This window comes from Physeter macrocephalus, chromosome 17 (assembly GCF_002837175.3).
Source record: "Physeter macrocephalus isolate SW-GA chromosome 17, ASM283717v5, whole genome shotgun sequence".
NCBI lineage: Eukaryota > Metazoa > Chordata > Mammalia > Artiodactyla > Physeteridae > Physeter > Physeter macrocephalus.
In genome coordinates, this window is record NC_041230.1 from 51,138,997 (window position 1) to 51,161,621 (window position 22,625).

At 46.2% G+C, this 22,625-nt stretch overlaps 1 protein-coding gene across 1 annotated transcript in view; it reads left to right on the forward strand.

Annotated features, from left to right (window-relative positions):
• The window catches only part of CDH13 (cadherin 13), a 1,052,304-nt gene that overhangs the window by 792,281 nt on the left and 237,398 nt on the right, over positions 1–22,625 (forward strand). The gene's annotated exons all lie outside the window — the stretch shown is intronic.

The window sequence follows — 22,625 nt, forward strand, 5'->3', positions numbered from 1 at the left end:
GTCTGCGACACGTTATGTAGCAGCGGAAATGAGATATTTACACGTGGTTGGATTGGGGAAAATCTGTCAAGGGTGATGGGATGTTATGTGACCCCAGAAAACACACACTGGAAAAGCCATATCCTTTGCGGTTATTTGCGTTCATTCACCTCGATGCCTGTTTCCTCACTGACCACTTACTCTTTTTTTTTAATTTTTATTGGAGTATAGTTGATTTAGTTTCAGGTGCACAGCAAAGTGAATCAGTCATACGTATACACGTATCCACTCTTTTTCAGATTCTTTTCCCATATAGGTCATTGCAGAGTACTGAGTAGAGTTCCCTGTGCTGTACAGCAGGTCCTTATTTGTTATCTATTTTATATATAGTGGTGTGTACGTGTCCCTCCCAATCTCCCAATGTATCCCTCCCCCCTGCCCTTACCCCCTGGGAACCATACATCACCGACCACTTACTCCTGAGGCCCCAGCGACTGTGGGCTCTGCCTGCCTCACCTGTCTGCCAGGAGGGTGGGGGAGGGAGGGGGGAAGGAAGGGGGAGGGAAGTGACTGTCCCAGATCACTGACACTTTCCTCCTTGTCACAGAGTCAGGTGGCTTTGACTTACTTCTTTCTCAAACCTTCTGCTGCCTGCGCCAGTGTTTCCGTCCGAGCCTTTCTCTCCCCTCAGTCTCTGCTCTTGTCCTGCAAGGCCGTCTCTATGGAACCTCACCCATCTTCCAGGTCACGTGTCAGAGACAGGTGCCCCTTGGACCTCAGTCAGCCCACATGCCTGCTCTTTGGTTTGGCCCAGGGTGTTTTAAAGTTTCACATTAGTCGCCATATCCAGATATTTTGATTTCATAATTTTTTAAATTCCAGTTTCCAGCCTTTCTGAAAATCAGAAGTTCTGGAAATCGGGGCCCCAATTTCCACATGTGGACGATGGGTCAGACCACTTGTGACAGTCACAGGCGGAGCTGGTAGCAGCTGTCGCGCTTAGGGGGGCATGTGTTCCTGGCCCACTTACATCCCCCTACATTTGTCCGCTGGCCCTGGCCTATTTCCCAAGTTCCAGGGCCACCCTGTCATTCCCCACGGGCTACGTTCCATAGGAGAGCCTCTTGGCCCTTCACACAGCATGTCAACCACTTGAGGATTCTCTGCCTCCATCACCCCCCCCCCCAGATCTGCCCCCATCCAGGGATCCCTTGTTCCCAGCAGGGCATCGTCCCATGGGCCTGCCCCCTGGCAGTCACCCTTGGCCTTCTGCAAGCACCATCTGCCCCAGGACGAGCGCTGGGTTTCCCTCACAGTCCCGTGCATTTTTCCCTCTGTGTCTTTGATTTTAAAATTCCCTGGGTGAGGCCTTCCCTGGTGGCGCAGTGGTTGAGAGTCCGCCTGCCGATGCAGGGGACGCGGGTTCGTGCCCCGGTCCGGGAGGATCCCACGTGCCGCGGAGCGGCTGGGCCCGTGAGCCGTGGCCGCTGGGCCTGCGCGTCCGGAGCCTGCGCTTCGCAGCGGGAGAGGCCACAGCAGTGAGAGGCCTGCGTACCGCAGAAAAACAAACAACAACAAAACTCCCTGGGTGAGAAATGCCTTCTCCTCTCCTTTCTGTTCTCCTCGCTGTAGCTCTTCACAAGATTCTGGGTTAGATCCGCCCCATCTGGGAAGCGATGCTCCACCTCTGAGTCTTCCACAGCCTTCTTCCTCCTCCAGCCTCTGACTGCCCTGACCTGCAGCCCTCACATGGCATTTGTCACGTGCTCCTTTACACTGTCATCTGTCTCTTTAAAGACTAGCCCCTTCCATCAGACTTCCCTGGCGGTCCAGCCGTTAAGACTTTGCCTTCCGATGCAGGGGGCGCAGGTTCGAACCCTGGTCACGGAACTAAGATCCCACCTGCCGCGTGCCCCGGCCCCTGCAAAAAAAAACACAACAACAACAACAAGAATATCCCCTTCCTCTTGGTCTAGACCTGATGCAGTAACCGCTAGTCACATGTGGTTATTTAAATTGTAATTGACATCCTTGAAATTAAAATGTAAAAATCAGTTTCTTGGTCAGAACAGCCACATGTCAAGTGCTCAGGTGCCCTGTGTGGCTAGTGGCCACCGTACTGGCCGAGACAGAGACTGTTACCACCGTCACAGAAAGTGCTAGTGGGCGCCGCTGGCCTAGACAGTAAATTTCTTGAGAACAGAGATTGTGATCATCTGCATATTTGTTTGCCCGCTACCTACCACAATTTCAACACTCCTAAAACTCCTAATTATAGGTTTTTTGGCATATTGGCAAGAATGAGTTGGAGATGACACTAAGATTTTACATGTGAAGAAGAGTGGGAAACAGTAGCTGGAAATGGGGAATTATTGGAAAGGGAGGAAGAGATTGAAATTTGCATTGAAACTCTGATTGTCACTTGGAAAATGTAATCGTTTCTCGTTAAAAATAGGAAGGAGAAAAAAGAACATTTTAAGTCCATTTCCTCCATTTTGTCTCTCATTCTGTTTCCAAACCTCCCTATTTTTATGACTGCCTGACTGACGTATTATCTTCTCAGAGGCAAGTAAGAACTTTCCATTTCTCCCTTTATTCCCCTCCCAGCACGCATGTGCAAGAACACACACACGCACACACACCAGCTTTCCCATAACCTCTAATTCTCCTGAAGGCACTTGCAAATTCTCCCTACAAGAGAAAGGCGATTTCTCCATCTCAGCTTCTCTTTTTACTGGTAGAAAGTGCTTTGTAGGTCTCTATTTATAAACCAAAATGATAATACAGTAGGTCATTCCATTTTTAAGGTTTATGTGGGGGATAAATTTGTCTCAAGTTCATGATCTTGTCATTTGGGTTTTTGTTAAGTAGCGATAAGTATATTACTATGGGAGTTGAATTAAGCCTTTTCAGCTACAATACATAAACAGCTCCAAAAAGGAAAACAAGATCAATGCAATTTAACCAAAATTGGAAAATCAATGAAAATGAATGAAAAGTGACATGTTTCTGTGAGGGTTTCCAGAGTTCATTGTTGACCCAGGCAACATGGCTACAATCTGAAGGAAAGAAATGTCCCTGAATTCAGGCAAGCCTTCTCTGCTTACCAGCGCTGTGCTAAGATTCTCTTCCGCAAGTTTGCTGAAAGGGTAAAACGTGACTTGGAGTTATTTATCTTTAAAGGGACAGAATTTGCGCGTCAGACCTCCCATGAGTACGTTCCAGTTTGCAGGGTTTTCATCTCACTGTACCTTTCCCAGGGTTCATGTCCATATGACAAGTTCCCGCAGCGGGATTATGGAATTGTTTGTTACTATTTCTGGAGACCTTCTGAGAAGGCATCCTGTCTTAGGTGTGGTTTCAAAAGTCTACTTCTGGATCATCTGGGCAGAACACTTAAAACAGATTTATGCACCGTTCGTTTTTAAGAAAATATTCCACTGGGACCCCTACAAACTTTGATATGATTTCAACCAATGTTAAGTGTGGTTACCGTGTATTCACTCACAGTAACTCAAATGGCGTGCTTGCGCGTTGAGCGGGTGTTAACAAATAGGATGGGGACTCCTCCCAGAGCTGGGGCCCCTGAGATTTCGCCCATGGTTTGCTCCTGTCTGGCCCCCGCCTGGTGGGAGTGGAGGTTCCGGAAGTTCAAGCGTTGACCTGAGCTCGATTGATGTGAAGTTTTCACTTTGATTTTCCATCTAGTACGTTCCCAAAGAGGACCCCGACAGGACCCCAAGAGGGAGGTGACGGAAGACCTCAGGGAGGTGGGAAGGCACTGTTTCTTTTGAACCTGCCCGTCCACCTTCCCTGCCTGTCGCACGGTCACTCTGTACTAAAGCTCGTCACGGAGGACAGTCAAGGACGCCAGTCAGTGCTCTTCAATGCTGCCATTTTGGTTGCCGCCCTTTCTTCTTCCCAGGACATCCTGAGCGGGGCCAGGGGACACAGGTGCCCTCACTGCCCTCCTCCTCCCCACGCTCTGAGGAGGAGAGGACTGTGTCAGTGTGTCCTCCCTGCACGGTCCCAGCCCTTAGCTCAGAAACACCTTTGCTGCGAGATGAAGGGAAGGAAGGATGTCGGGGAGAGAGAGAGGCAGGCAGCGTGAAACGTGTGGCCCCTCTGTGTGCTCAGGCCGCTATCTGGCCAGGGGACCTCCTTTCGTTGCCCAGGGGGTCGTTGCAGCCTCTGGACCCGATTGCAGTGCAGAGCCGGGAGCGAGACCGCCCGTCTCTCACCCACCCTGGGCGATGGGAACATGCTAGAAGGCAGCTCATCCACTTCATCTTCTGAGGACCCATAACTGACCCACCCCCTCCTCTCCCTCCTAACTACGATCAGCCTCTGACTTGGCTTCCAGTTCTGTGGGCCAGCCTTGCCCAGCAGATGCTGTCTGTCCAGTGGGCATCTCCCTGAGATGTTCCTCTTCCACTGAGCCGTGACCTTGGGGAGAAGACCAGGCCAGGTGGAAAACGATATGGTCAGTGGGCGGGACAGTGGGTCAGTCCCTGCTTTCCAGTCTGTCCAAGGTTAACTACATCGTGGCTTCCCCCAGAACGGGTGCATTTGCAGGCACCGTGACTCAGGCGTCCTCTGGGGCAGCACAGTTGACTGCAGGGCTTCTTTGGATAGTGGACCACCTGGGAATGTGTAGCCTGGAAAAGAGGGGCTCGGAGGGAACAGGAGGGCTGTCTTCCTGTTTAAGGAGGGCTGGTCTTTGGAAAGAGAGAGTGGATTTGTTCTGCTTACTCTCCTAGAGGGGAAGAGTGGAATCAACTAGGACACTGGTTCTCAAACTTTGCTGAGGAGCTTTAGAAACCTCAGTGCTCCAAACAAAGCTGGATCCGTACAATCAGTCTCGGGGGTGGGGGCTAGAACACAGGCATCAGTAGTTTAAAGGAGAACCCAGGTGATTCAGATGTGCTGTGAATTGCACGGTCTTCCTGCCTTTGGAGAGCATGTTTCAGTGTTCCTCCTGACGTATGAGGTGGGATCTGGGGAAAGATTCCCGGCCCCATCATTTATTTGGTTTTTGACCTAGGTGAGTGTATTCGTCTCCTAGGACTGCTGTTATGAAGTACCACAAGCTGGGTGGCTTAAAACAACAGAGTTCTATTCTCTCACAGCTCTGAAGGTCAGAAGTCTGAAATCAAGGTGTCAGGGGGGCCAGGCTCCTTCGGAAGGTTCTAGGGGAGAATCCTTCCTTGCCTCTTCTAGCTTCTGGTAGCTGTCGGCAGTTCTTGGCGTTGCTTGTCTTGTAGACACATCACTCCAGTCTCCAGCTCCGTCTTCGCTTGTCCTTCTTCTGGAAAAGTGTGTCTTCACGTTGTCTTCCCTCTCTGCATGCCTGTGTCTTCCTATGAGACACCGGTCGTACTGGATTAGGACCCACCCTAAAGACCTCTTCGTGGCTCGATTACATCTGCAAAGACCCTGTTTCCAAATAAGGTCACATACACAGGAACTTGGGGTTAGGACTTCAACATATCTTTTGCGGGGACACACTTCAACCCATGCCAGTGAGTTATTGGACCTCTCTGTGCCTTGGTTTTCACCTGTAAAATGGGAATAGCAGCACCTACCTCAAGTGGGTTGTTGGTGAGGACCAGATGTGTCAAAATATGTGAAGCACATTGTCTTTTCTAAATAAACACAAGCTACCGTCATTATCCTTATTGATTTAGTAGTAAATTTTAAGAGTGGTTAGTCAGTTCCCTGTTGTAGGATATAGTCAAACACAGACTGCCCTTTGAAGGACATAACAGAAGGGATTCAGTTAACCAGTAAAGGTTATATCTTTATTGTCTTTTCCAAGCTTGACACTATAGTTCTTAAAAAACAAACATTTATTGAATGCCTTTGGTGTGCGATTTGTTCTGTAGGATGCCACCCGTGAGTGCCCGTTCCCCACCTGGCCAGCTGTGTAACACTGGGCAAATCACCTACCTTCTCTGAGCCCATTTCCTCATCAGTTATCACTGGTAATGACATCTGCCCTCCCAACTGTATCGCCTTTTCGAGACGTGCACAGCCCCCTCTCCTTCCGCAGATAGCAAAGCGCTGTACAGTCATCACCATTTGTCACCCCTCCTATGGCTGCTGATCGCTCGGGCTCCGGTTCCCATCAAACGCTGCTGAGAGCTTTACATACTGTTTCTACCCACATGTCACAGACATATGAAGACTCTCCCCAGATGGTGCAGAGTATGTTCACGTTATCCTGTGAGTCATGACTCTTCGTTTTTGCCAGTGCTGGGCTGGGTTTTACTGCAGTTCCTTGGATTCACAGCTGAGTCGTGAGAGCAGCTGCAGTGATCATGTATTGCCCTTGCCTTATCATAAGTTCGATGTTAATAGACATCAAGTTTGACTTGGAAACTTGGTGTATTTTCCATTACGATCTCTTCCTTTCACTTTTTCTGAAACCATTCCGGAACATACCCTTTCTAAAGCAAGAGATCTTGGACCTCTGTCCCATCTCCGTATTCCCATTGCCACACATAGTGCCAGGTAAATAAGACGCTCGGTAAAGATTTGTTGGATGGATGGATGAATGGATGGATGGATGGATGGATGAAGGGCTGGATGGAGGGATGGGTGGCTTATGTTCCTTCAGTTTGTATCTATGAGCACATGGGTAACAGACTATCTCAGAACTTACTGCAAGATCCCCATCCTAGCATGGGTATATAAACAGAAGAAATGATTTTATTTTAGTGGACAGCTTGCTCTTGCCCTTGTGTGATCATCCAGCCATCTAATTTATTCACCTTATACGTACCCTGTGTGAGGAACTGCACTAGGCTCTGAGAACACTTTGGTGAATCGGATGGTCATAAGGACCTGGGTCTCTTGCTTAAATGGGGAAATGTTTGGAGAAAATCAGGACCATATCCTACTAAACGAAATTGGGTTCATTGGGGGCACTGTTTTATTCTTTTCTATAACCATACTCAGCCCCTCATTCTGATAGTTCTGTCTATGTTTTTAAACTATGTCTGGCTGCACTACAAAGTAAAATCAGATAAAGGTCCCTAACATTTGATAAATGGTTTATTTAGTCGATCATCTTGGCTGCTAGACTGAAATTCATCAGCTGAAATCTGCCAGCTTTTCTGAACATAGGGCAAATTGCAACTAATCAAAGTAGCTCATGGTCAGTTTGGGGGGTTTGTTTTCTTTTTCTTGCTTGCTTTTTTTTTTTTTGCAAATGCAAACAGTCTCCAAACGAGGCCCTTAAAATGCAGTGTTAACATTTCCATTGTAAAAGTATCATTAGTCTTTTTAAGGAGTTTGAGCTGAGCACTTTCCTGTCTTTGTTTGAATTCTCCTTTATCTTTTTTTTTTTAACGTCTTTATTGGAGTATAATTGCTTTACAATGGTGTGTTAGTTTCTGCTTTATTTAACATCTTTATTGGAGTATAATTGCTTTACAATGGTGTGTTAGTTTCTGCTTTACAACAAAGTGAATCAGTTATACATATACATATGTTCCCATATCTCTTCCCTCTTGCGTCTCCCTCCCTCCCACCCTCCCTAGCCCACCTCTCTAGGTGGTCACTAAGCACAGAGCTGATCTCTCCGTGCTATGCACCTGTTTCCCACTAGCTATCTCTGTTTTACATTTGGTAGTGTATACATGTCAGTGCTACTCTCCCACTTCGTCCCAGCTTACCCTTCCCACCCCACTGTGTCCTTAAGTCCATTCTCTACATCTGCGGCTTTATTCCTGCCCTGCTCCTAGATTCATCAGAACCATTTTTTTTTTTTTTTAGATTTCATATATATGTGTTAGCATACGGTATTTGTTTTTCTCTTTCTGACTTACTTCACTCTGTATGACAGACTCTAGGTCCATCCACCTCACTACAAATAACTCAATTTCGTTTCTTTTTATGGCTGAGTACTATTCCATTGTATGTATGTGCCACATCGTCTTTATCCATTCATCTGTCAATGGACACTTAGGTTTGCTTCCGTGTCCTGGCTATTGTAAATAGTGCTGCAATGAACAATGTGGTACATGTCTCTTTTTGAATTATGGTTTTCTCAGGGTATATGCCCAGTGGTAGGATTGCTGGGTCACATGGTAATTCTATTTTTAGTTTTTTAAGGAACCTCCATACTGTTCTCCTTAGTGGGCTGTATCAATTTACATTCCCACCAACAGTGCAAGAGGGTTCCCTTTTCTCCACACCCTCTCCAGCATTTATCATTTGTAGGAGATGGAGACTCTTGATATCACTGAGTTGTGACCCTAATCAGCCTGTCTCCAAAGCCCATGTGTTTTCCCCCCAGTATATGGATCAAAATTATTACTTATTTGGATGGTAACCTCACAGAGGAAATCGATTTTGAACCATCTTTTCAACACAGGAAAGCAAAACACGGAGTTTTGAGGCAGCTTTTGCGCTGATTAAGATGTGGGCTTTCAGTGCCTGCCAGGTGGCCTTCTTCCAGGTTATAGAGCCCAGGTGGCTTCTAGAACTTGGTGCAAAAAGTCCATGGAGAAAGGTACTCTCCTGCCTTAGTATGGAAATACAGACTGGCCCTATTTGTTGGGTATTTTGGCAATAAGAATGAAATAGCTTTTTAAAATGCCCCTAGTGTTCTTTGACTAAGCGGTTCTACATAATCAAGTATCCACCCGTGGGAGTTTTTGTTGGATTTATTTAAAGAGCTAAACTAAGTGTCCAAGCGTTGAAGATCTGTTCAACTGTTCGATAAATTGTGCTATATTCCTACATTGGGCTTCCATTAAATCATGTAAAATGATGTGGTAAAAGAACATATGATGATAAGGAAAGATTTTCACTTATGTTAACAAGCAGCTCGCAAAGCACCACATAGGCTATGATTTTTCATTTATATATATATATATATCATTATCATCATCATCTTATTGTATTCAGGCTGCTATAACAAAATACTAGAGATTGGGTGGCTTAGACAACAGGAATTTATTTCTCACAATTCTGGAGGCTAGAAGTCCAATATCAAGGTGCTGGCCAATTCAGTTCTTGGTGAGAGCCCCAGATGGCCGTTTTCTCATTACGTCTTCCCATGGCAAAGAGAGGACGCTCTGGTCACTCTTCCTTTTCTTATAAGGACACTAGTGGGACTTTCATGTCCTCATCTAAGTCTAATTACCTCCCACAGGCCCCACATCCCAATACCATCCCGCTGGGGGGTTAGCACTTCAACATATACATTTTAGGGGGTCAGAAACTTTCAGTCCATAACATATATCATCACAGTCCAAGATGTGAAAGGGTACGTGTAAATGTGTGAGGAATGGTCATTTTCGGATTGCAAGTGATCTTAATTTTCCTGCAGTGCAGTGTCCAAGATGACAGTCTTCAGATCCAGGTTGCCTGAGTTTGAATTTCAGCCTCCCCACCCCCGCCCCACCTCTTACCAGCTCTGTGATCCTGGGGACATTTGTAGCTTGAACAGCTGGTAGCCATAATTTTCATGGCCGTGTCATTAAATATTCTTCTCCTACATCATTGTTAATGCTCCCAGAGGGCTCCATTGTATGAAAGTGGCATAATACAGAGAACAAACCCCTTATGGTTGGAACTGTGCCTTAGTTTCCTCATCTGTAAAATGGGAATCATAATAGTCTCCCTCATCGGGCTGTTGTGAGGATTAAATGAATAAATACAAGCACATACTTAGAAGCATAACAGGTTTGGGTTAGCTGTTGCCATTATCTGTATTTTCTAGTTTGGGTACGGTGACCGTGTATTGTTTTGGTAATGAAAATACAATTCTGTTCATCTTTTTGGAACGCAGTTATATCTGGGTCTTGAGGGCAGGGGATTCCAAGTTCGGACACCACACCGCGATGGCTCAGGGGGCAGCGTGACTGTCACCTTTGGGTTCAGACACTGGTTCCTACGTGAGCCAGTTTATTCGTTGACAAAACAGTGGGAATCATACCAGGCGTCGTGGCCTCTGCCAATATTGCTAGGATCACGGGCAACACATTTAAAACGTCAGGAAGGAATGTTTTTAAGGGTGTATTTAAGGGTGTCAAAACTTCCCCACTTGAAATGATAAGCATTCTCATTTCTTCAAGCCACATGGCCATGGCAGTGGCTTTCCTTGTCAGGTACATGTGCTGCTTACCTTTCCTTTCATCGGTTCCAGCAGGCAACTTAATAGATGTAGTGTGGTGTGTGTTTCTGTGTTTTTAAGACAGCCGTGGGAAATGAAATTTTTTTTGACCTTTGCAAAGAACAGCTGTAGAAATGACAGTTGAAATTCAATGAACAGCATCTCTGTTTATGGACCTCAAAAGTAGGAACCAAGATTAAATTCCTTTAGATATTTGCTCCCCTGTGTCTGATAAACTGTTTTGCAGACTTCTTTTTCTCCATGGAAGACGCCTTGGTTTCTAATTCTTGTTTTCTGTCTCCTTGAGCTCTGGATTTCTGGGATGGGGAAGAATGGAAAACTCCATTCTTCCCTCTTCTTGGTGTTAGAGTATCTAATACATGGGGGAGTGTATGTTGTACTTCCACTGGACATCTACGGTGTGAACAATTACAGCATCTATTTTTTCAGCCAGGCATTAAGTCAGGGCCATAACCCTCATAGGACCACCATACCCACTTTCCACAGGGGCAACCAAGTTCCGGAGGGCCGACGTAACCTTCCTGATTCACATGCTGGAAATCCATGTGAGAATTGGACTTGACCCCCAAACTTCTGCTTTGCCTACTCCCCGCAGGCTGCTGAGAGAAAAGCACAGACCATACTGAGGGGAAAATCTGGACACCTAAAGGACAGCCTTATAGTTTATAAAGCTTATTCAGGGATTTTTTTGTTCTTTGCTCTGAGCCTCTTCACACGTTTGAAAAGTTTGACTCGGTTTCCCTCAGTTCTCCAATTAGAAAGGCCGTAGGGTATAATGGCTCAGAGCATGGGCCTGGGAATTTTAGAGCCCTGAGGAGGAATCCTGGCTCTGCATCTTGTTGGCTGTGTGACCTTGGACACGTCACTTCACCTCTCTGAGCTTCAGTTTCTTCACCCCTAAAATGGCGCTTATAACGTGACCTACAGGGTAGACAGAATATGCCCCCTCAAGACATCCTCATCCTAATCCCCAGAGCCTGTGAATATGTTAGGTTACAGGGCAAAAGGAACTTTACAGATGTGATTAAGTTAAGAATACTGAGATGCAGAGATTATCCTGGGTTTTCTATTTGGACCTGATAATCACAAGTGTCCCTAGAGGGGGGGAAGTAGGAAGGTCAGTGTCAGAGAGAGAAAGAGAGATTTAAAGATGCTGTGCTGCTGGCTTTGAAGATGGAGGAAGGGGTCACCATCCAAGAGATGTAGGCAGCTTCCAGAAACCAGAATAGACAAGGAAACAAGTTCACAGAACTTCCAGAAGGAACGCAGCCCTGCCAGCACCTTGATGTTACCCACTGAGACCCACTTTGGATTTCTGATCTCCAGAACTATAAGATAATAAACCCATTTTGTCTTCAAGTCACTAAGTTATGTAAGCTGTTACAGCAGCCATGGGAAACTGATACAGCCTGCTTTGCGTGGTTTGGAAGAGCGAAGGTGATGACATGTGAAGTACATCAGCTTTGGCACGTAGAAAGCTCTCAACCAATAGTAGCCATTGTTACCAGTAATAAAATAATGATGAGGCTTGAGGATGACACAGATGTGTTCTATCCAGGGGTGAAGTCCGCTTGGCCAGGCCGTTATCAGGCCTGTCAGTTAACGGCTCGGGGCCTGTCTGGAAGGTTGAGTGTCTGCCGTCCAACCCAGCCAGCCCAGTTGAGTCAGTGGAAGGAAATAGCAGTGTTGCCTGCAGGAGGTGGCTCCCGTTCGTTCTCATAAGGGCACAGTAGAGCCTGTTGCTTCTGCTTTAGTTCTGTGCCTTACGGAGTCTGCACCGGAGTGTGGATTTTGCGTCCTCTGGAGAGCTGTAATCACAGGTGCTGGATATATGTTGATGAGACCAGCCACACCCTCATTAATTAGGCAAAGGGTAGAAGGTGAGGGCTTTCTTCATTCAGGCAAATGCTATAGTGTTGGGGTGCTAGGAGTCCAGGAACAATGCCCTTCCTTCTTTCTCCTCCCAAATTAGAACCCCCTAAGGAATAAGACACAGGACAACTGGAGAGCAAGCCGTAGGCTCAGTTCCCAATGGAGCTGATCGACAAGGAGAGCCATGAGTCTGTGGCCAGGGAAACTTGCTGATACTTTATGCTTGAATTGGAGACTCGGCCCCCCTGAGTCACAGGCAGAGTGGGACAACCACAGGCTACACCCACCTGCGTGGAGCCCACCCCAGGAATCCTCTCCCAGGCAGACAGGCAAAGCCTGGGGCAGAGAGAGATGGAGGGGAGGAAGAAAGAGAGACACACAGGGAGAGCCAGCTGGGGAGATGCCCCTCTCACAGCCCAGTATCTCCATCCACTTCCCTGGGGTGGAGTGAGGGCAGGAGGGTGCAGCAGGACGGCCTCGGCCCATAAGCTACCCTCGTGCAAGACAGGAAGAGGGCCTTGTTCCTCTGAGTGGACGCAGGGCACAGGGGAAGGGCCCCGAGCGTCCACCAGCTCAAGTCCTCCCACAGAGAAACCAGAGGATGGAAAACCGGAGCATGGCCCTTGGTTCTTCTCTTCTGAGGGCTCTCTGGGCGGGAGGACTTTAGAGGGGTTCTTGAACCCAGCACAGAGCAGATTTCCTGTTAAAGAGACAGAAAAGGGCGGACACCATCAAAGACACTCAGCGTACCGGATGTCCCCACAGGCAGCGGGGGACGGTGAAGGCTTTGCTGGCCACTTCTTTTGTTGTGCGGGGTAGAAAACGGAGCGGGACGTTTATGACCTGGACTCGGCGTTTTCCACTCTGGCAAGATGGGAGCCCGCCCTGGAGCTGGGTCCACCCCGAGCAACTGGCTGGTGTGGCTTCGGGCCAGAGATGACAGCTTCATCCTCTCCACCAGACGCCCAGCCAGAGCTCAGCCTGACAGCAGCTGGTGTTAGAGCAGATAACGAGATTACCTGGCCGCCCAGGGTGACCGGCGCAGACGCTTCAAAGAATGTCCTTCTTAAATAACATTTGTTTATAGTGGTTTTTTCAAAATAGGGAATATATTCATACAAGCCAGCAGTTAGTGTCCTGCCAAATAAGTCCCATGCTGACATGTGAATGTAGTTATTAAAAAGAAAAATCAGCCTCAAATAAAGCATCAAAATTTCCAACTTTAAAATCTCCCTTCTCTGTAAAAAATTCCTGTAATTTTTCCTAGAGGCAGGGCCCTAATCTGAGGTCTGTGGATAGAATCTGGGGCCGGGGGGGGGGGGGGGGCGGTGCATGAATGTGAATGAGAAAAATACTTCATATTTATTTTCATTGACTACGAACTACAATTTGTATCTTTTTCCTTTGGGAGCGTAGGTAAACCAGGACAGTGCTGGCTGTGTCGGCAGCTCTTGATAACCAAAGTCACAGATATTCTCATATCCTATCACAGTGGACGGAGATATATCCAAAAAATTTCCTCTGCAATTTTTCTTTACTTCTTTGAAATTAATGTAATAATTAGATTTAACACTCAGTCTTGTTACTGATGAGTTGATAAAGAAGCACATGTACCATCAAGTTATTTTCCTTATATTTTGATAACTGTGCTTAAATAGAATTGTCTTCCTTGGTTATCCTATGCGTTTATTTTATGTGTTTAAAAACATATTGTGAGAAGGTGTCCACAAGCTTCATCAGGCCCCTAAAGGTGTCCATGGCACAAATTGTCTAAGACTCCAGCTTGGAGGAGCTGAGTGGAAGCTACATCTCCCTTGTTTAACGCTCTCTCTTCCCTCTGGGAGCGCCCACATGTGTTGGGTTCATCCTCCTGCCCTCCATCTCACTAAACAGAGGCATTCTTGATGGCCACTCTATGCCTTTGCCTTCCTCGTGACTGGCTGTCACAGAGCGCAAGCATAATGAGTCCCGAGGGATGCTTTGTTAAGTGACCGATCAATGATTCTCTGAATTGATAGAAAAGGAAATGAGAACCTATCAGATTGTAAATTTTAAACCTTGGGCTTGTGTGGCCCCCAAATGAATCCATTGATTCAGTCCAACAGTTGGTTCTAGGGAAGGAATAACAACCCGGATGTTAGTTTGGCGTGGTACTTTGCTTGGTTGGCAGATCTTGTAGCCAAGGAGAGAGGTAGCCATGGTCCACACAGTTAAAAGTGAAATATAGGTTTAAGTTCATAGGCCCACTCTGAAGGCTATCGGTGGCTTTCTGGAGTGCTGTGTTGGGAAGGATTCTGAGTCACATTTGGTTTCTCCAGTAGTTGATTGGTAATGTCTGCCCTGAGAGAGGAAGGTAGGAGTGGGGACGCTCTTGCCATGTCCTTTGTCATCCGTGACACGGACGGAGAGAAGAGGAAAACATGGGGTTATTGAATCTTTGATCAAGGTGGTCAGTGTTTACTGAGTTCATCTGCACTCCAGCAAACTCTCCAGCATACTGGCATGACAGAAATAAATAAGTCATAGATACAGACTTTGAGATGCTCGGCCAAACTCATGTCTCAGATACAAAGAGAGTAATGATACAGTACCTACATGCTTACTGCTACAACACAGGGCCACGCCAAGAGCAAGGAAGAAAGAATTCTGTGACCGCTTGAAGAAGATGAGAGCTATCCTGCTGGCCACATTAGCCACTAAAATCTGCCACCTCCCCCAGTATTCAAATTTTGATCATCCAGACAGCATCTTCCAGACTACTGCCTTCCACGTTCAGAAGCAACACAATGATTCTCTGTCTGAGCGTGGGTGCCGAGAGGATCTGACAACAACAGTGCCTCCGGAAAAGAGAAATACTACTTCAGTGAAATGATAGTATCTAGAAAAATGCCGTCTGTACCAGGGGCCTGCTTGGCTATTTGCCCTACTTGGTTCTAAATAACAGGTCAAGGGAAAACATTCAGCCCCCCAGAAATGCTCACCACCCTTCCATTTATCGATCTTATGGGTTTGTCTATGGTGGAGGGGAGCCAGGATGTAGAGACGTGGTGGGGGAAGGGAACGAAGAAAGGAGAAGGTGAGCATAGTCACCCAACTGTGGCACCATCTCTGTCTTCGCCTCTTACTCTCCTGCAAAGAGGAGAAAACCTGATTCCCTGATCCCAACCTCTGACCTTAGACTTGAACTTAGTTGTCCCTGTCTCTGGGGAAATTAAAGTCAAATACATTTGAAGCCCATGGTATTTTCAAAGCAGTCTTCATTAGAAAGACTAAGTCCTTTAAAGGGGTTTAGAAGCAGTATGAACTACTAGTTCATACTCTTAATCCCATTCTTAACAGTAGAATAATGACATTTGATTGCTTCTTTGGAAGGGAATTAGAGAACCAAAATAAAAAAAAAATTTTCCAAAGACAACTGGAATGCTTAACTGAGCTAGACTGTTGTTATCTAAAGCCACCCTGCCTGTTGGCATAGCTCTCTGAATGGCCTAATCCTGTTTAATGACGCATGCTCAAACATCCTTGTTTTTAAATAAAAATTGACCAAGAGTCTTATCACTTAATTTAAAAATAATGTTTGCTTAGTAAATGTAGAGTCTTCTGAATCAGAGCAATAATTTCCTTCTAGTGTCCATGGTTCAACAACTTACTCACTGGGGCTCTGAAGGGGAGAGTAAGGAGATGGAACGGAAAATTGGGGATAAACCGTGCATCCCCTACCCCTGCTAATGCAATATGGTGGTGGCATCAACCCTCTGACTCTTGGGTTGGATAACGTGGCAGTGCCCTACGCTCACCACTCCCAGTGGGCTGCCGGCTTCTTCATCCCTGAAGCTGTCAGCCTGGAGACTTCCTCTTCCCGTGGGAGTGTGCTCAGTCTTCTGGGGGAGTTCATGCTCAAGGAGCAGCTGTCAACTCTTGAGAGACAAGGGTTATGGAGGCTAGATATCCCTTCCTCACCCTTTGAGTAGGACAGCTCTGAGATGTGTTCTACCCAGTCTCCCGATAACCCTGCAGGATTGAACCCCAACTGCCCACAGTGATAACCTGCTCATTACCGCCCCATATATTGGGTTTTTTCTTATTTTCTGTCTCACTTCTCCTATTCACTCACTTGTGCTTCTTGCGATCACCTCCTGAATAAGCTATTTGCACCCAAATCTTTGTCTTAGGGTCTGCTTCTGGGAGAACAAAATGAAATCGGAGAGCCAGCTAGATCCATCCTGCCCTTCTGGTCTCTATATTTAAGATGTCATGCAACAGATACGGGTGCCATGTAGGACTGAGGTGTGTCGACTGAAGAAAAATGCACAACCTAAAAGTTGAGGGTTAATGTTTTATTTGGCAGACATTCTTAGCACTTCAAGCCTGGGAGACAGGACCCTCAGATAGCTCTGAGGGACTGCTCTGAAGAGGCGGGGCGGGGTAGGGGGAGCCAGAATATACAGTTTTGATCATCCAGACAGCATCTTCCAGACTACTGCCTTCCACGTTCAGAAGCAACACAATGATTCTCTGTCTGAGCGTGGGTGCCGAGAGGATCTGACAACAACAGTGCCTCCGGAAAAGAGAAATACTACTTCAGTGAAATGATAGTATCTAGAAAAATGCCGTCTGTACCAGGGGCCTGCTTGGCTATTTGCCCTACTTGGTTCTAAATAACAGGTCAAGGGAAAACATTCAGCCCCCCAGAAATGCTCACCACCCTTCCATTTATCGATCTTATGGGTTTGTCTATGGTGGAGGGGAGCCAGGATGTAGAGACGTGGTGGGGGAAGGGAACGAAGAAAGGAGAAGGTGAGCATAGTCACCCAACTGTGGCACCATCTCTGTCTTCGCCTCTTACTCTCCTGCAAAGAGGAGAAAACCTGATTCCCTGATCCCAACCTCTGACCTTAGACTTGAACTTAGTTGTCCCTGTCTCTGGGGAAATTAAAGTCAAATACATTTGAAGCCCATGGTATTTTCAAAGCAGTCTTCATTAGAAAGACTAAGTCCTTTAAAGGGGTTTAGAAGCAGTATGAACTACTAGTTCATACTCTTAATCCCATTCTTAACAGTAGAATAATGACATTTGATTGCTTCTTTGGAAGGGAATTAGAGAACCAAAATAAAAAAAAAATTTTCCAAAGACAACTGGAATGCTTAACTGAGCTAGACTGTTGTTATCTAAAGCCACCCTGCCTGTTGGCATAGCTCTCTGAATGGCCTAATCCTGTTTAATGACGCATGCTCAAACATCCTTGTTTTTAAATAAAAATTGACCAAGAGTCTTATCACTTAATTTAAAAATAATGTTTGCTTAGTAAATGTAGAGTCTTCTGAATCAGAGCAATAATTTCCTTCTAGTGTCCATGGTTCAACAACTTACTCACTGGGGCTCTGAAGGGGAGAGTAAGGAGATGGAACGGAAAATTGGGGATAAACCGTGCATCCCCTACCCCTGCTAATGCAATATGGTGGTGGCATCAACCCTCTGACTCTTGGGTTGGATAACGTGGCAGTGCCCTACGCTCACCACTCCCAGTGGGCTGCCGGCTTCTTCATCCCTGAAGCTGTCAGCCTGGAGACTTCCTCTTCCCGTGGGAGTGTGCTCAGTCTTCTGGGGGAGTTCATGCTCAAGGAGCAGCTGTCAACTCTTGAGAGACAAGGGTTATGGAGGCTAGATATCCCTTCCTCACCCTTTGAGTAGGACAGCTCTGAGATGTGTTCTACCCAGTCTCCCGATAACCCTGCAGGATTGAACCCCAACTGCCCACAGTGATAACCTGCTCATTACCGCCCCATATATTGGGTTTTTTCTTATTTTCTGTCTCACTTCTCCTATTCACTCACTTGTGCTTCTTGCGATCACCTCCTGAATAAGCTATTTGCACCCAAATCTTTGTCTTAGGGTCTGCTTCTGGGAGAACAAAATGAAATCGGAGAGCCAGCTAGATCCATCCTGCCCTTCTGGTCTCTATATTTAAGATGTCATGCAACAGATACGGGTGCCATGTAGGACTGAGGTGTGTCGACTGAAGAAAAATGCACAACCTAAAAGTTGAGGGTTAATGTTTTATTTGGCAGACATTCTTAGCACTTCAAGCCTGGGAGACAGGACCCTCAGATAGCTCTGAGGGACTGCTCTGAAGAGGCGGGGCGGGGTAGGGGGAGCCAGAATATACAGGAGTTTTGCAGCAAAGACCAGGTAGTCAGAACATCGAAAGATTATTGTTAATGAAAGAAAACCAGACGTCTCAAGTTAACAAAATTAGTGCTTTCCTTTGTATGGGAAGATGCAAAGTCTGGGCTCATTGAAATCATTCCTTTGATAGGCGCCTCAGCTCTCCGGACCAGCATCCGCTGTGTTCTCATCCCAAGTCTCCTCAGTGTGCATTATCTTGTCGGGGTGGCTGCAGCAGTTGACTGCTAGGTGGCTGGCATCCTGTTTCCATCCCGAGTTCCCGCAGGGCTCACCCTCGGGGGGTGGCTGTAACGTGGTGGCTCCTTTGTTTGCTGATACGGCAGGCAGCATTCCTAGTTCACAGGTATGAAGACCCTACCGATGTGTGTGCGTTTGTACTTTGCCGTGCTGCTCACGGGTGCGTGGAGTTACAGGCTCTGCACGAGTGTGTATGTGTGAACATAGCTGTGGGCGCAGGTGGGTGTGCACTTGTCCGTGCGGGGGGTGTAGCGTGCACGCCTCGCAAAAGCCCCCTGTCCTCCCTCCTGTGACCCCTACTGGGAGCTGAGATTCCAGAGTCCCTCGGCGCAGCCCTCTTCTCCGCCGCCCCTCAGGGCCTTCCCTCTCCGAAGGCCTTCACCCCCCTAGCCTGGGCTTTCGGAGACGTGAGGGCTGACGCCCACCTGCAGGGTGCTCACGCAGCGTAGCAGGGAGACAGGCGCGGAGATGATGGTTTATGGCGCGGTGATATGCGGGACCAGGGACATGCGTGGCCAGGGAAGTAGCTTTGTCTCAGGGAACTGGGGAAGGTGGCCACGAATGGGACGACTTGATCTGGGGCTTCAGAGCAGCGATCTGCACACTTTATCTATGGGAAGCAACGCGGTAAATATTTTAGGTCTTCTGGGCAATATGGCCTCTGTTGCAATTACTCAACTTTGCCATTGTAGCACAGAAGTAGCTACAGACAGCACAGCATAAACAGATGAGCATGGCTGTGTTCCAGTAAAACTTTATTGACAAAAGCAAGTGGTGGGCCACATTTGGCCCATGGGCCATAGTTTGCTGACTCCTGACTTAGACAGTAAGAAGAAGGTTTCTGCGAAGAGAGGGAGGAAGACTGTTACTGGCAGAGGGGTAAAAACATAAAGGCACAGAGTGAGACATCAGAGGAAATGAAACAAGTTATCAAAGAGTCCTTATTTGGCAATAAAGAGTCACCCTAATAATAGAACTAACCTTTATTGAAAATTCAGTATGAGCCAGTCATCGGGCTGAATACTTGCCATGAGTTCTCATTTCATTCTTACCCTCTCTGAGTTTGGGGGACTGTTATTTTCTTCACGATACACATGAGGGTGCTAAGCTCGAAGGTTGGTAACTTGCCCCGGGTCACACAGCTGGGAGGTGGCAAGGTGACAGGAACCTGGTCAGGATAATGGAAGCCTGGTACGATTCTGTGGGCATGTCTCCTTCATGTCTGTCATTAACTCAACTTTAAAGGATTTTTTTATATGTTTTTGCTTTGTTTTACAGTGGGATTGGATTTGTCAGCCCAGCCCAGTAGCCCTCTCAATGGATGGCTGAGGTGTGGCTGACGGGTTTCTCCTGGGGCTATTTTGTGAGAAAGAAAAGAAAAAGAGTGAGATATTTAAATTCTTCAGGGATACTTGTTTTGAATAGATAAAGTGGAGAACATTTTTTATTCCTATTAGAAGTGGTGGTTGGATGCGTGTGATTTTTTGCTTTCCGAGATGGAGAGAGAACACAGCACAGATCTCAGAATGTGAAATATGAATTTAAACGATATTTTGAGGAAACTGATAAACACACCGTCGCACAATTGGACTGAACTTGCCTGTGAAAATCCTTTTGCAGCCCATAAATGATATAGTACAATTTGAAATTATTGAGATAAGTGGATGAAGTCTAATGGAATATTAAAAATACACAACACGCCAATGAGAGAATAACTTTCTTTGGCAAAAGTTTCCACTTTTCAAAATGTTATCAGGAAATTAGAGGTATCTTGACAGATGAAGTAATCCTTGGAATAAGGAATTTTAAGAGAAGGACCGAAGTAGTTGGGAAATCCTTTCCGGAATTCTTCCATGGAGAGGATGAGACCCAGAGGCACGAGGCTAGAAGCTGGTGTCCTCACCACCAGTGTTTCATTTCCCACATGTGCCTGGGGTGCTTGTCTGCCTACTTAAAGACGGAACCACACATTCTGTGTTTTCAACAAACCGTCCAGATGATGTCAACGCTCGCTAACATTGAGAACCGCTGATCAAATCCAGTGGGCTTTTTAACCCTGATCCTGGAAAATCAGCTAAATCCAGAAAGTATTTCACAGATCGGACAAAAACATGGGAAGAAAGAAGAGCCCAGATCTCTCTCCGTTGAACCTCATGTTAAGCTCCAGTATTACGCTCGCCAAACAATTCACGAATTGTCTTTGAGCCTCTGATGCCTGCTAGCACCACAGGAAATGGACTTTGAAACAAAGTCAGTTGGGTTGGATTTACTTTTTTTCCCCAAGTTGCAAAGCATCAAGCAAAGATCAACCGTCAGGTCTGAGTATGACCCGAATCCCATAGCCTGTCACTCAGACCCTGCCCCCAGGATGCCCAGTGGAAAGGGTGACAGCAGAGGACTTGAAATGCTGCCTGCTCCAAAGTGTCAGGTCCCCTTTATCTGGAAAATTTCTCCAAAAGGTACAAGACAAATTTCTTTTATATCTGGTTCAGAGACAAAGATCAGGTTTTTGCCAGCCCTTCTCCAGTCCCCAAATAATTGATGAAGACTAAGATTAAAAGTAGGGAAGTAAAGGGTGGAGATGTAAGTGAATATGTTGGGCCAAAAGTTGCCCCATATACCCAATGGGAAGCATCTTGGAGGTTACAAATGTGTCAACGGAAGCTGACAGCATCGACATTAGAATGAAATTCTCCTGCGTGCTATGTAGGAATACAGCCTGGGCTTAGAGACAATTCCTAATACAGCCAACATTTATCATGCTTTTACTATGTGGCAGACATAGTTCCCTATATTTATTTACATGCTTTTAATGCTCACCACCACCCTATGCCATTATCGCTTTCCCTACCCGGTGGAATAGTGTCCCCTAAAAATTCATGTCGCTCAGAACCTTGGAATGGACCTTATCTGGAAATAGGGTCTTTGCAAATGTATTAGATGAGGTCATATTGGATTAGGGTAGGACCAAAATCCAATGACTGGTGGCATCCTTAAAAGAGAGACACACAGAAGATGCAGGAAGAATGCCATCTGAGGATGGAGGCAGAGACTAGAGTCATGTCCACAAGGAAGAACTGGGTCACCAGCAAACCACCAGAAGCTGGGAGAGAGGCCTGGAACAGACCCTCCCTCAGAAGCTCCAGAAGGAACTAACCTTGCCGACACCTTGATTTTGGACTTCTGACCTTCAGAGCTGTGAGAGAATAAATGTCGGTTGTTTAGGTCACCCAGTTTGAGGTGCTTTGTTATGGCAGCCCTAGGATACTCATACACCCCCAGTTGGACATGTAGAAATGTGGGCTGAGAGAGGTCTTCTCCTGCCCAGGCTCACGCAGCCCTTCTGTGCTGTGTACTCTGGGTCAGCTGGGGAGGGCTTCAAGCAAGTCATTTCACATTTCTCAGCTCTGTTTTCAGAAGAGTTAATACATTTTTACATGAGGACTCATACGTCATCTGGGTGGTTGGATTGGATTACTCTTAAGGATTCTCCGAACCAACTTTGAGCCTCTTCGATTAGATTCTAGAAGCTTTGAAACAACCACTACAAAATTCATTTACATGGCATTTTCCATTTAAGCATTGCTCTTTTCTCTGCAGTAACTTCAGAGTCACTGCTGTTTTATGGACTTAGGAAGAGTTAACAAGCAGTAATAAACAGTCGGGACTGGTTCTTATTTCAAATGTCTGCCTGTGTTTGGTCTTTTCAGTGACACAATTGAAGATGAGTTCTGTAATCAGGAGAGGAACCTTACACTGTATTGTAATTTCCCTTGATGGAAGCTAGAAAAAGATACCAGTTGAGATTCACAGGGGTGAATGACTAGAAAATTACCCAACTGTCAAAGTTTTCAATGTTAAAAAGCAATGCAAATTTTCTCAAATACTTGGAATTTCTTAGATGTCAAAACAGAGATATTACCAAAATATGAGAACTGGGGCTTTATATGCGGGTAAAAAAAAAAAACCACCTCCTTCTTTTTCCAAAAGCCACAATATTTTGTCGAGTGAATGAAGGAGTGAAAAACACACCAAGCAAAGCATTCATTTTGTTTAGAAATAAATTAATAACTTACATTTTATAATGTATTCACATACTCTAGCATTAAAAAATTGTGTGTGTATATATGTATATATATGTGTGTATGTATGTGTGTGTGTGTGTATATATATATTATATATATATATACATGCACTAGGAAA